An 11,635-nucleotide genomic window follows, 5' to 3' on the forward strand; every position below is an offset into this window, starting at 1 on the left:
TCCCAGTAAACAAAGCCCTTGATGAAACAGTATAAAAATTAATTGTATTAAATTTCAACCATTGAATACAGTTACAAAATTTTCCCCATGATGAAATAGGGAGCACACATAAAGCACATCTGTTACATATCAATGTGCAATCATTGCCTGAAGGAAAAGTACTTCTTTTTGTGAGCTGAATTAGACACTTTTTTCATGGAGCACAATTTTTGCTTGAGAAGAAGACCTACAGACAGACTATAATTATTCATACTGAGGCTTTTGACAGATAGCTCCTTGAAAATGAGTGAAGTGAGTCTGTCACTTAACTGACAGTGTTTGCTACCAGTGATAACAATGGAGACAATGGAGCTTTCAAATAAAAATTCCAATTTTGTCTCTCAACTCCTCATTTCCAAGATGACCAAGGACAGAAGGAACTGTGGTAGTGCCCAAAAGGGCCATGGCCACATACAACCTATTCACTGTACCAACTGTGCCCAATATGTGCCCAAGGATAAGGCCATTAAGAAGTTTGTCATTTGGAACATCATAGATGCCACAGCCATCAGGGACATTTCTAAAGCAAGTGTTTTTGACACCTAAGTGCTTCCCAAGCTGTATGTGAAACTACATTATTGCATGAGTTGTGCCATTCAGAGCAAGGCAGTTGGGAATTCAGGAAGCCCAAAAGGACCCAACACCTCCATCCCGATTTAGACCTGTGGTTGCTGCCCCACAGCCTCCACCAAAGCCCATGTAGTGAGCTAAGTCCTTAAAGACTGAAGAAATACTGTTCCCTGAAAAGATAATAAAATGGAAATTACTTTTTAAAAAATTCAAATTTGGGGAAATCTATCCACCACTGTGGGGACTTTCCTGGTGGCTCAGACAGTAATGAATCTGGCTGCAACATGGGAAACCCAGACTCCATCCCTGGGTCAGGAAGATCCCCTGGAGAAGGGAATGGCAACACACTCCAGTAGTCTTGCTTGGGAAATGTCATGGAGAAGGGAGCCTGGAGGGCTACAGTCCATGGGATAGCAAAAGAGTCAGACATGACCGAGCAACTAACACTTTCACTTTCTTCATCTACCACCATGAGTTTGACAGCTTCCCAAATGGTTAAAGACTTTGCTGATGTGACCTGTGCTAATAGTAACAAATATGATTTTTTTTTGATAATGTATAGTAAAATGTGCCAATATTTGGAAAGTCTGCACACTCCAGTGAAACAATATTTTGCAAATGACCAATAGAGAATGTTGCAAAATCAAGCATGGGCAAAAGATTGCTTCAAAGTGCAAGATAGATTAATGGGATTTTTCTAAAGCAATGGCATCCAAGAATAACCGACACACAATAAACTGCACTTATTTAAAGTATAATTTGTTAAGTCTTGACATATGTCAACACCTATGAACCCAGCACCATAATCAAGATAATGAGCATTTTTTAAAACCCCAAAAGTTAGCTCATGCCTCTGTGTAATCTCTCTTTTGGGCCTCTCTCTCCTTCCCACACCATCCAGAGGCAACCACTAATCTGTTTTGTTGTGTGTGTTAGTTGCTCAAACTCTTTGCGACCCCACAGACTACAGCCCGCCAGGCTCCACTTTTCATGGGATTCATAGGCAAGAATACTGGAATGGGTTGCCATTCCCTTCTCCAGGGTATCTTCCAGAGCCAGGGATCAAACCCAAGTCTCCTGTATTGCAGGCAGATTCTTTATTGCCTGAGTTGCTTTGTTAGTAGAGATTAGTTTGAGTTTTCTAGAATTTTATGTGAATAGAATCATATAGTACATACTCTTTTGGTCTAGCTTCTTTTACTTAGCATATTGTTGCATGTAGTATTCCATTGTATGGATACATCACAATTTATCCATTCACCTATTGATGGACATTTGGGCTGTTCCTAGGTTTGGTCTATTATAAATAAAGCTGCTGTGGACATTCTTGTACAAGTCTTTGTATGTACATAGATTTTAATTTCTCTTGGGTAAATAACTTAAGAGTGAATATGGTAGGTGTATGTGTAACATTTCTAGAAACTGTCAAAATGTTTTCCAAAGGGATCTCCTGACCTTTAATCAACCTTTAAACAAGGACTGTTTCTCATCTATCCAGCTCCTGGGTCAACTTGACAATGGAAGGTTAATTAACCAGCCACTGACAAAGTAAATGAACATGACCTGAAGTTCTCTGAAAGGTTCAGACCAGCCCGCTCTACCCATCACAGATAAATCAGTAAATATGTACTGCACTCCTGTGTGCAATGCCTCATAGGGAGACATTGTTGTAGATAGAGAAGCAAGTATCACTGACTGCCTGGAGCTGTACTAGAGGGTAGGGACTCATCAGTACCTAAGACCCATGGCTTATCCTAGTTCATGGTCTAGAGGGGAAGACAGACACTTGGATGATGATGACAAAAGATTGTCAAGTTCTAAGACAGAGATGAGCACAAAGTGTTATGGGAGCATGAGAGAGCGGATATTAGCTGGAGTGGGGAGGTAAGGGAAGTAGTTTGGTGCCTGGGAAGGTGCTTAAGAGGTGGTATGTCAGGTGGGTCCCGAGGGTCACCAGTTTACCTAGTAGTAAAGAAAGGAAGAAGGATGCCACTGCAGGTAAAAGAAGTAGCGTGAAGAATGGACAACATGGATGCATGTGTTTGCACCTATCTGAGGAAAGAAATGGCTGGAGCATCAGAGTGACAGATGGGGCCTGAAAAGCCAACTGGGGCCATGAAAATCATGCCAAGGGGTTTTCCTTTCACCCTGACAAGTATGTCTTCTGCCTCCCAAGCAAACAGATATTATCTTCTGCCAACATTCCCATCTCTACTTGCCTAGACAGAACTTTCCCATCTTCTTCACTTCCTACCCAAACTGGATCAACTTTATTCCTTACATCATACATTTACACATTTACCAAATGTACTGGGTGCTTTGCAACATACTAATGTCATGTCTCCTAGGTTGGCTTATTTGTATCTATTGCTAATTGATGTGCAGAACTCAAAAGATGACAAAACTGTGCGTGGTCCCCATCCTAGTGCTGTGCCATCCTTCTGCTCCATCACCATTCCTGTGGCCTCTGGGGTTTGGCCAAGACCTCTGGAACCCAGGCCCTCCCAGCAGCATGCAGTGTCAGTATTCTGACATATTTGACCAGACTCTCATTCATACTCACTGCCACATTTCTCCCTCTTTTTTGTTCTAGAAAATACAATTGTTTTCATTAAAATGTGTTACATATATTTACATGTAATGAATTTGATATTTTTTAATGAATTAATTTTTTTAAATTTCTCAGTTTAATTTCCTATACAGTAAATATCTTAGATACAACTCACAGAAACACAAGTTCTTTAGGTTCCTCAATAGTTTTTATAAATGGAAACAGGTTCCAAGACCAAAAATTTCGAGAATTGCTATACAGCAATGAAAATGAGCAACTACTGCTACTCACAACACCATTTATAAATTTCATACACACAGACACAAAAGCTTAGATACTGGATAGACCATTTATATAAAGTTCTGAAACAAGAAAACCTAATTAATGGTGTTGGAAATCAGGATGGGGGTTTCCCCGGTGGTTCAGTGGTTAAGAATCCACCTGCCAATGCAGGAGACAGAGGTTCTATCCCTAGTCCTGGAAGATTCCACATGCCTTGGGGCAACTAAGCTCAGGAGCCACAACTATTGAGGCTAGCGCTCTTCAGCCTATGCTCTGTAGCAAGAAAAGTCACTGCAATGAGAAGCCCATGCACCACAATTAGAGAGTAGCCCCTGCTCGCCACAACTAGAGAAAGCCCATACACAGCAACAAAGACCTGGTGCAGCTAAAAGTAAATGAATACAATTAAGAAAAAAAAGAAATCACAGTGGTGGTCACCTGAGGGAAGAAGGGGGAGTGTGGTTCAGAAGAGGAGTGTGAGGGGTTCTAGGATGCTGTCTCTTTGCTGTTTATTGGCCCAAGTGCTAGTTACCTAAGTGTATTCAACTGGTGACAGTTCATTGGTATATCATGCATTTTCCTATACATGTGTTTGTCTTGGCTTTTTTTTTTAAGTTGAAAAAGTATGCCACCATCCATCTTAGCTCTGTGGTCTCCTTGTGAGTTGGAAAAGTTACTTGACCTCTCTTCATTTATTCAACCAACAATTCTTAAGACCTACTCAGCACCAGCCTCTGTGGTACACAGTAGGCACAGTAGCAAGACGGAATACACAGTCTCAGTTTTGTCTAGTGCAATGCAGGAGAGACAACCATTAAAAATGTAATCACAGGGATGGCAAGAAGAGAGGTACGGGGACTACAGAATGTGTAACAGGAGACTTAACCTTCAAGCCAGTCTGAGATGAGGAGGGAACTGTCGGGGGAGTTTGTAATTTCCTCGGTTCTGTCTTGTTGCAGCAAAAATTTGAAACGATGGATGGATTGGTGTTACAGCTCAGTTTTATTTGGCAAGTGAAGGAAAATACATCCTAGAGGCATGAGGGCAGGCCACCCCAAAAGACACGAAGAGAAGAGAAGCCAGTGGCTTAATTCTGGCTCCTCTTTTTATATGTTTTTTCTCCTCTCCTGAGCCTGCCCTATGTAAACTGGGATAGCTAGGAGGGTTGTTGTTTCACCTGAGGTTTTCACTCTGGTCCTCAAACCTTCCTTTGTTCTATTTTCATGGGCTTTTCCTCTTCTTTATCTTTCAGCCACTGCCATTCTGGACTCTTTTTTCCTATTCTAACTACCTAACAGAATGCTTAGCTGAGCTGTGAGAGATGAGCAGGAGTAAGTCACAAAAGGAATGGTGAAAACTGCCACTTGACTTCTCTGCTTGGCTGTTTAATAGGCATCTCAGTCTCTTTTTTGCATAATATTTTCTTTTCTTACTTTTTAAAATTGAAGTATAGTTGATTTACAATGTTCTATTAATTTCAAGTATACAGCAAAGTGATTCAGAAACATATATATGTACTCTGTTTCAGATACCTTTCCATTATAGGTTATTGCAGGATATTGAGTAGTGTTCCCTGTGCTATACAGGCATATGTGCCTGCTCAGTCCTGTCTGACTCTTTGTGACCCCATGGACTGTAGCCCGCCAAGCTCCTCTGTTCATGGGATTCTCTAGGCAAGACTACTGGAGCAGGTCACCATTTCCTCCTCCAGGGGATCTTCCCGACTCAGGAATTGAACCCATGTCTCCTGCACTAGCAGGCATATTCTTTACCAGTCAGCCACCTGGGAAGCCCCTGTGCTATACAGTAGGACCTTGTTGATTATATATTTTATATATAGTAGTGTGTATATGCTGATCCCAAACTCCTAATTTATCCCTCCCCACCTTTCCCCTTTAGTAATCGTAAGTGTGTCTTCTATGTCTGTGGTTTTATATTTGTTCTGTATAGAAGTTCATGTGTATCATTTTTTGGCATCTCAACCCTAATACAGCCCTGTCTCTCTGTCTCCCCCACCTCTACCCCCCCCCCCCCCCCCACTATTTGCCCAACCAGCTCCTCCCATCTTTGCCACATCAGCAAGGGCAACTTCATCCTGCTGACCTCAGCCCCAAAACCTTAGAATCATCCTAAATGTTTCTCTTCCTGTCACATCCCATATCCAGTGCCATCATACCCCTCATAGCCAGTGCCATCTTTTCTTGAAGCTGATAAAGTTTTAGTTTCAAGGACCCTCACATTCCAAGGTCCTGGACAGGTCCATAGGCATGTGCTCACATTGTCATAGATTTTTGTATGATTGGGAAAGATATTTTAACTGCAGTCAGTTGAGACCACTGTCTCTTTCCACTCCAACTTTCCTTCCATCACATTTCCCCTTGTGTTGCATGGTAGTTGAGTGACCATGGACAATTTGGGGATCCTGTTTAGTGGAAGTTAAGATGCAGACACATTTAGCTGGGCTTTGGAGAGATACGTTCATGTTGTTTGCATTCACTTCCTGGGGTCATGACAAGACAGTGGAGGACCAGAAGTCATATTGTGATGGGAATCTGTCCTATGGCACTTGGCATGGGAAGTAAACAGATCGTAGAAGTGACAGAAGGTTTGAAATGTACAGAGCCAGATTCTAGTCTATGTAGAATTCTCCCAAATTATGCAGCTGTTTGCAGAGAGTTTGGTTCTTATTGATGCCTAAATAAAAATGAAATTTCTCTCTTGTTAAAAATATACTGGACAATGTAGCATACGCAATTTCAAGTGCAGGCTGTTCTTTTTTTTTTTTTTTTTTTTCTGGTCCATTAAGCAAAATGGGCTTCCCTGGTAGCTCAGATGGAAAAAAAAAAAAATCTCCCTGCAATGCAGGAGACTTGGGTTTGATCCCTGGGTCAGGAAGATCCCCTGGAGAAGGAAATGACAACCCACTCCAGTATTCTTGCCTAGAAAATTCCATGGACAGAGGAGCCTGGCAGGCTGCAGTTCATAGGGTCACAAAGAGTCAGACACGACTGAGAGACTAACACCTTCACTTTCAAGTAAAATCAACCAGAATACCTGTTTGTAAGGCAACACCTGTAGCAGGACTGTAAGCAGTGTGTGTGATGTTCTCTTGATGAATCCCTGCATACCAAATCACATAAGTCTCAGAGTATCTGACCCACCCACCTTGTCTTGACAAAGCCTGACTGATCATTGTGATTTTTTTCTCACCTTAAATACATACTCACTTTTCTACCTAATGTTGTACTCTTAAAAAAAAATCCCACAAATCTTAACAGCTTCAAGTCTTACATATAGACTACAGCCCTGCTTATATGTTATACCCAACCAGCAAATCCAGATGACTGTACTGTCAAAATATGTTCATAATCCAACCCCTTCTCACCACCTTGACTGCTGCTACTCCCCTGAGCTAAGCCGCCACCTTCGCTCACTTGCCTTACTGCAGCTGCCTGCTGACAGTCTCCCTGCTTCATTCCTATCATACTCCACCCCCTACAGTCTATTCTCCACATAGCAGACAGAAGGATCTTTTCATGCAATTAATTAGATTAGGTACCTATTCTGCTCAAAACCTTCCAACAGCTTCATATCTTAATCAGAGAAAAACCAACCTCCATAAAGCAGCCTACCTGCCCCTTCATGATCTAGCCTCCAGCAGCTTGTTTGCAGTCATCTCCAATCACACTTCCCTGCACTTGCTCCACTCCACCCATACCATGCTTCTTGCTGTTCCCCAAAGACATCCCACCAGGTACCCCTGCCACCCCCCAACAAAAGTTCTTCATTCAGACATCCACGTGGCTTTTTCTCTCACTTCCTTTAAGTCTTTAAGTACGACTGTCTCAGTGAGGCTTACTTTGATTTTGCCATGAAAAATTTCACTTACTCACCCTTCTCTCCATCTTGATCTCTTACTTTGCTCTCTACTTCTTTTTTCCCATAGTGCTTATCCCTTCCTAAAACACTAGGTGGCTTACTTATTGATTTTACTTATTCTTTTTAATCTCTCGCTTCCTTCTAGAATGCAACCTGCTAACAAGCACAGGAATCTTAATTTACTCATTGCTATGGTGGCTCCCTGGTAAAGAATCCACCTGCCAGTGCAAGAGATGCAGGTTCAATCCCTGGCTCAGGAATATCTCCTGAAGAAGGAAATGTCAACCCATTTCAGTATTCTTGCCTGGGAAATCCCATGGACAGAAGAGCCTGTCCATGGGGCCACAAGAGAGTCGGACAGGACTAAGCAACTAAACAACAACAAATACCCTCAATACTTTGACTAGTGTCTAGCACTTAGTAGGCACTCAATAAATATCTGTTGAATGGATAAATAAATGAATCAAGAGTAGCCCAGGCAGAGGGAAGGCAAATGCCAAGGTGAGAGGTGAAAGATGTGTGGCTTATTCAAAGAATTCGAAAGTCCCTAAGAGTATGGTCAAAAAGGAAAGTGGTTCAATCTGGAGTCAGGAAAGGTAAGTGGGAGCCAAAGGGGGAAGAGATCTGTAGACCAGAGTAAGGAAGTCCCAAGCAAGGAAAATTCATTGAGGAGTTATAACCAAGGGAGTGATATTATCATAATTCAGAGATACCATTGGCAGTTGTATCTAGAAAATGGATCCCTGTGATGATGGTGACAGGGGTGGGGGAGCCGGGTAAGGGGGTGAAGACCAGAGGCAAAGAGAGCAGTTAAGAAGCTACTGAAGTAGTTCAGGTGAGAGACAATGATGTCTCAGACTACTTTGGGTGGTGACAATGGATATGGAGAGAAGTGGAAAGATTTTTATTTAGGAAGTAGAATCAAGGACTTCCCTGGTGGTCCAGTGGTTAAGACACTACCTTCCAGTGCAGGAGGCTTGGGTTCAATCCCTAGGGAGGGAACTAAGGTCCCACATGTGGGGTGCAGCCAAAATTCTTTTACAAAGGAAGTAGAATCAGAAAGCTTTGATAATGAACTAAAAGGAGTTCTGATAAGAAGTGTGTGGTCATCTGTGCTGACTGCTACTAGGAGTTCAAACTAACAAGGACTGAAAAGCAAGTATATATCAGAATTTAGTAACAAGGAAGTAACAGGTGGCCCTGTCGAGCGCAATTTCACAAAATGCAGATGATTCAATTCAGCCTGGCATGAGAGTATGGACAAGTGAGTGGGGTCTGAGGAAGCACAGGTCACTGGATGTACCGACAAGACCCTTGACACCCAGTAGGCTCTCAATCCATGCGACTTTTCTCCCTCCTCTCTCTTGCATGAGTGATGTTGCATAACTGGGATAATCAGTCAGTTCAGTTCAGTCACTCAGTCGTATCTGACTCTTCACAATTTCATGGACTGCAGCATGCCAGGCTTCACTGTCCATCACCAACTCCCAGAGCTTACTCAAACTCATGTCCACTGAGTTGGTGATGCCATCCAATCCTCTCATCCTCTGTCGTCCCCTTCTCTTGCCCTCAATCTTTCCCAGCATCAGGGTCTTTTCCAATGAGTCAGCTCTTTGCATCAGGTGGCCAAAGTTGGAGTTTCAGCTTCAACATCAGTCCTTCCAATGAACACCCAGGACTGATCTCCTTGAGTATGGACTGGTTGGATCTCCTTGCAGTCCAAGGGACTCTCAAGAGTCTTCTCCAACATCACAGTTCAAAAAACATCAATTCTTCCGCGCTCAGCTTTCTTCACAGTCCAACTCTCACATCCATACATGAACACTGGAAAAACCATAGCCTTGACTAGATGGACCTTTGCTGGCAAAGTAATCTCTCTGCCTTTTAATATGCTGTATAGGTTGGTCATAACTTTCCTTTCAAGGAGTAAGCGTCTTTTAATTTCATGGCTGCAATCACCATCTACAGTGATTTTGGAGCCCCCAAAAAGAAAGTCAGCCACTGTTTCCACTGTTTCCCCATCTATTTGCCATGAAGTGATGGGACCAGATGCCATGATCTTAGTTTTCTGAATGTTGAGCTTTAAGCCAACTTTTTGACTCTTCTTTTTCACTTTCACCAAGAGGCTCTTTAGTTCTTCTTCACTTTCTGCCATAAGGATGGTGTCATCTGCATATCTGAGGTTATTGATATTTCTCCCGGCAATCTTGATTCCAGCTTGTGCTTCCTCCAGCCTGGCATTTCACATGATGTACTCTGCATATAAGTTAAACAAGCAGGGTGACAATATACAGCCTTGACATACTCCTTTCCCTATTTGGAACCAGTCTGTTGTTCCATGTCCAGTTCTAACTGTTGCTTCTTCATCTGCATACAGATTTCTCAGGAGGCAGGTCTGGTGGTCTGGTATTCCCATCTTTTTAAGAATTTTCCACAGTTTTTTGTGATCCACACAGTCAAAGGCTTTGGCATAGTCAATAAAGCAGAAGTAAATGTTTTTCTGGAACTCTCTTGCTTTTTGTATGATTCAACAGGTGTTGGCAATTTGATCTCTGATTCCTCTGCCTTTTCTAAATCCATCTTGAACATTTGGAAGTTCATGGTTGACGTACTGTTGAAGCCTGTCTTGGAGAATTTTGAGTATTACTTTCCTGGCCTGTGAGATGAATGCAATTGTGTGATGGTCTGAACATTCTTTGGCATTGCCTATCTTTGGGATTAGAATGAAAACTGACCTTATCCAGTCCTGTGGCCACTGCTGAGTTTTCCAAATTTGCTGGCATGCTGAGTACAGCACTTTCACAGCATCATCTTTTAGGATATTAAATATCTCAACTGGAATTCCATCACCTCCACTAGCTTTGTTCACAGCGATGCTTCCTAAGTCCCACTTGACTTCGCATTCCAGGATGTCTGGCTCTAAGTGAGTGATCACACCATTGTGATTATCTGGGACGTAAACATCTTTTTTGTATGGTTCCTCTGTGTATTGTTGCCACCTCTTCTTAATATCTTCTGCTTCTGTTAGGTCCCTACTATTTCTGTCCTTTATTGTGCCCATCTTTGCATGAAATGTTCCCTTGGTATCTCTAACTTTCTTGACAAGATCTCTAGTCTTTCCCATTCTGTTGTTTTCCTCTATTTCTTTGCAGTGATCCCTGAGGAAGGCTTTCTTATCTCTCCTTGCTATTCTTTGGAACTCTGCATTCAAATGGGTATATCTTTCCTTTTCTCCTTTACCTTTAGCTTCTCTTCTTTTCTCAGCTATTCGTAAGGCCTACTCAGACAACCATTTTTCCTTCTCACATTTCTTTTACTTGGGGGTGGTCGAGATCACTGTCTCTTGTACAATGTCACAAATCTCCATCCATAGTTCTTCAGGCACTCTGTCCATCAGATCTAATCCCTTGAATCTATTTGTCATTTCCACTGTATAAGTGTAAAGGATTTCATTTAGGTCATACCTGAATGGTCTAATTTTTTTTTTTTACCTTCTTCAATTTAAGAACATACACTGGACTGGGGAAACAGACTCTTGGAGGGCAAAAACAGAACGTTGTGCACACCAGGGCCCAAGAGAAAGAGCAATACCCCACAAGAGACTGACCCAGATTTACCTGTGAGTGTCTAGGAGTCTCCAGCGCAGGCATGGGTTGATGGTGGCCTGCTGCAGGGTCAGGGACACTGAGTGTGGCAGTGCGTGCACAGGACCTTTTGAAGGAGGTTGCCATTATCTTCATTACCTCCACCATAGTTTGGCCTCAGGTCAAACAACAGGGAGGGAACACAGCCACGTCCAACAACAGAAAATTGAATTAAAGATTTATTGAGCATGGCCCTTTTTGCATTCCAGTCCCCTATAATGAAAAGGACATCTTCTTTGGGTGTTAGTTCTAGAGGTCTTGTAGGTCTTCACAGAACCATTCAACTTCATCTTCTTCAGCATTATTGGTCAGGGCATAGCTTTGGATTACTGTGATATTGAATGGTTTGCCTTGGAAATGAACAGAGATCATTCTGTCATTTTTGAGATTGCATCCAAGTACTGTATTTCAGACTTTTGTTTTTCAGCATTCAGGAAACTAAGATCATGGCATCTGGTCTTATCACTTCATGGCAAATAGATGGGGAAACAGTGGAAACAGTGACAGATTTTATTTTTGGGGGGTTCCAAAATCACTGCAGATGGTGACGGCAGCCAAGAAATTAAAAGATGCTTGTTCCTTGGAAGAAAAGCTATGACCAACCTAGACAGCTTATTAAAAAGAAGAGACATTACTTTGCCAACAAAGGTCCATCCAATCAAAGCTATGG

General features: G+C 42.3%; 1 pseudogene; it reads left to right on the plus strand.

Moving 5' to 3' along the window:
* Positions 1-399: 399 nt before the first annotated feature.
* On the plus strand, positions 400-742 carry LOC133052354 (small ribosomal subunit protein eS26-like; annotated as a pseudogene).
* The last annotated feature ends 10,893 nt before the right edge of the window (positions 743-11,635 follow it).

The sequence above is a fragment of the Dama dama genome, chromosome X, assembly GCF_033118175.1.
Source record: "Dama dama isolate Ldn47 chromosome X, ASM3311817v1, whole genome shotgun sequence".
Classification (NCBI taxonomy): domain Eukaryota; kingdom Metazoa; phylum Chordata; class Mammalia; order Artiodactyla; family Cervidae; genus Dama; species Dama dama.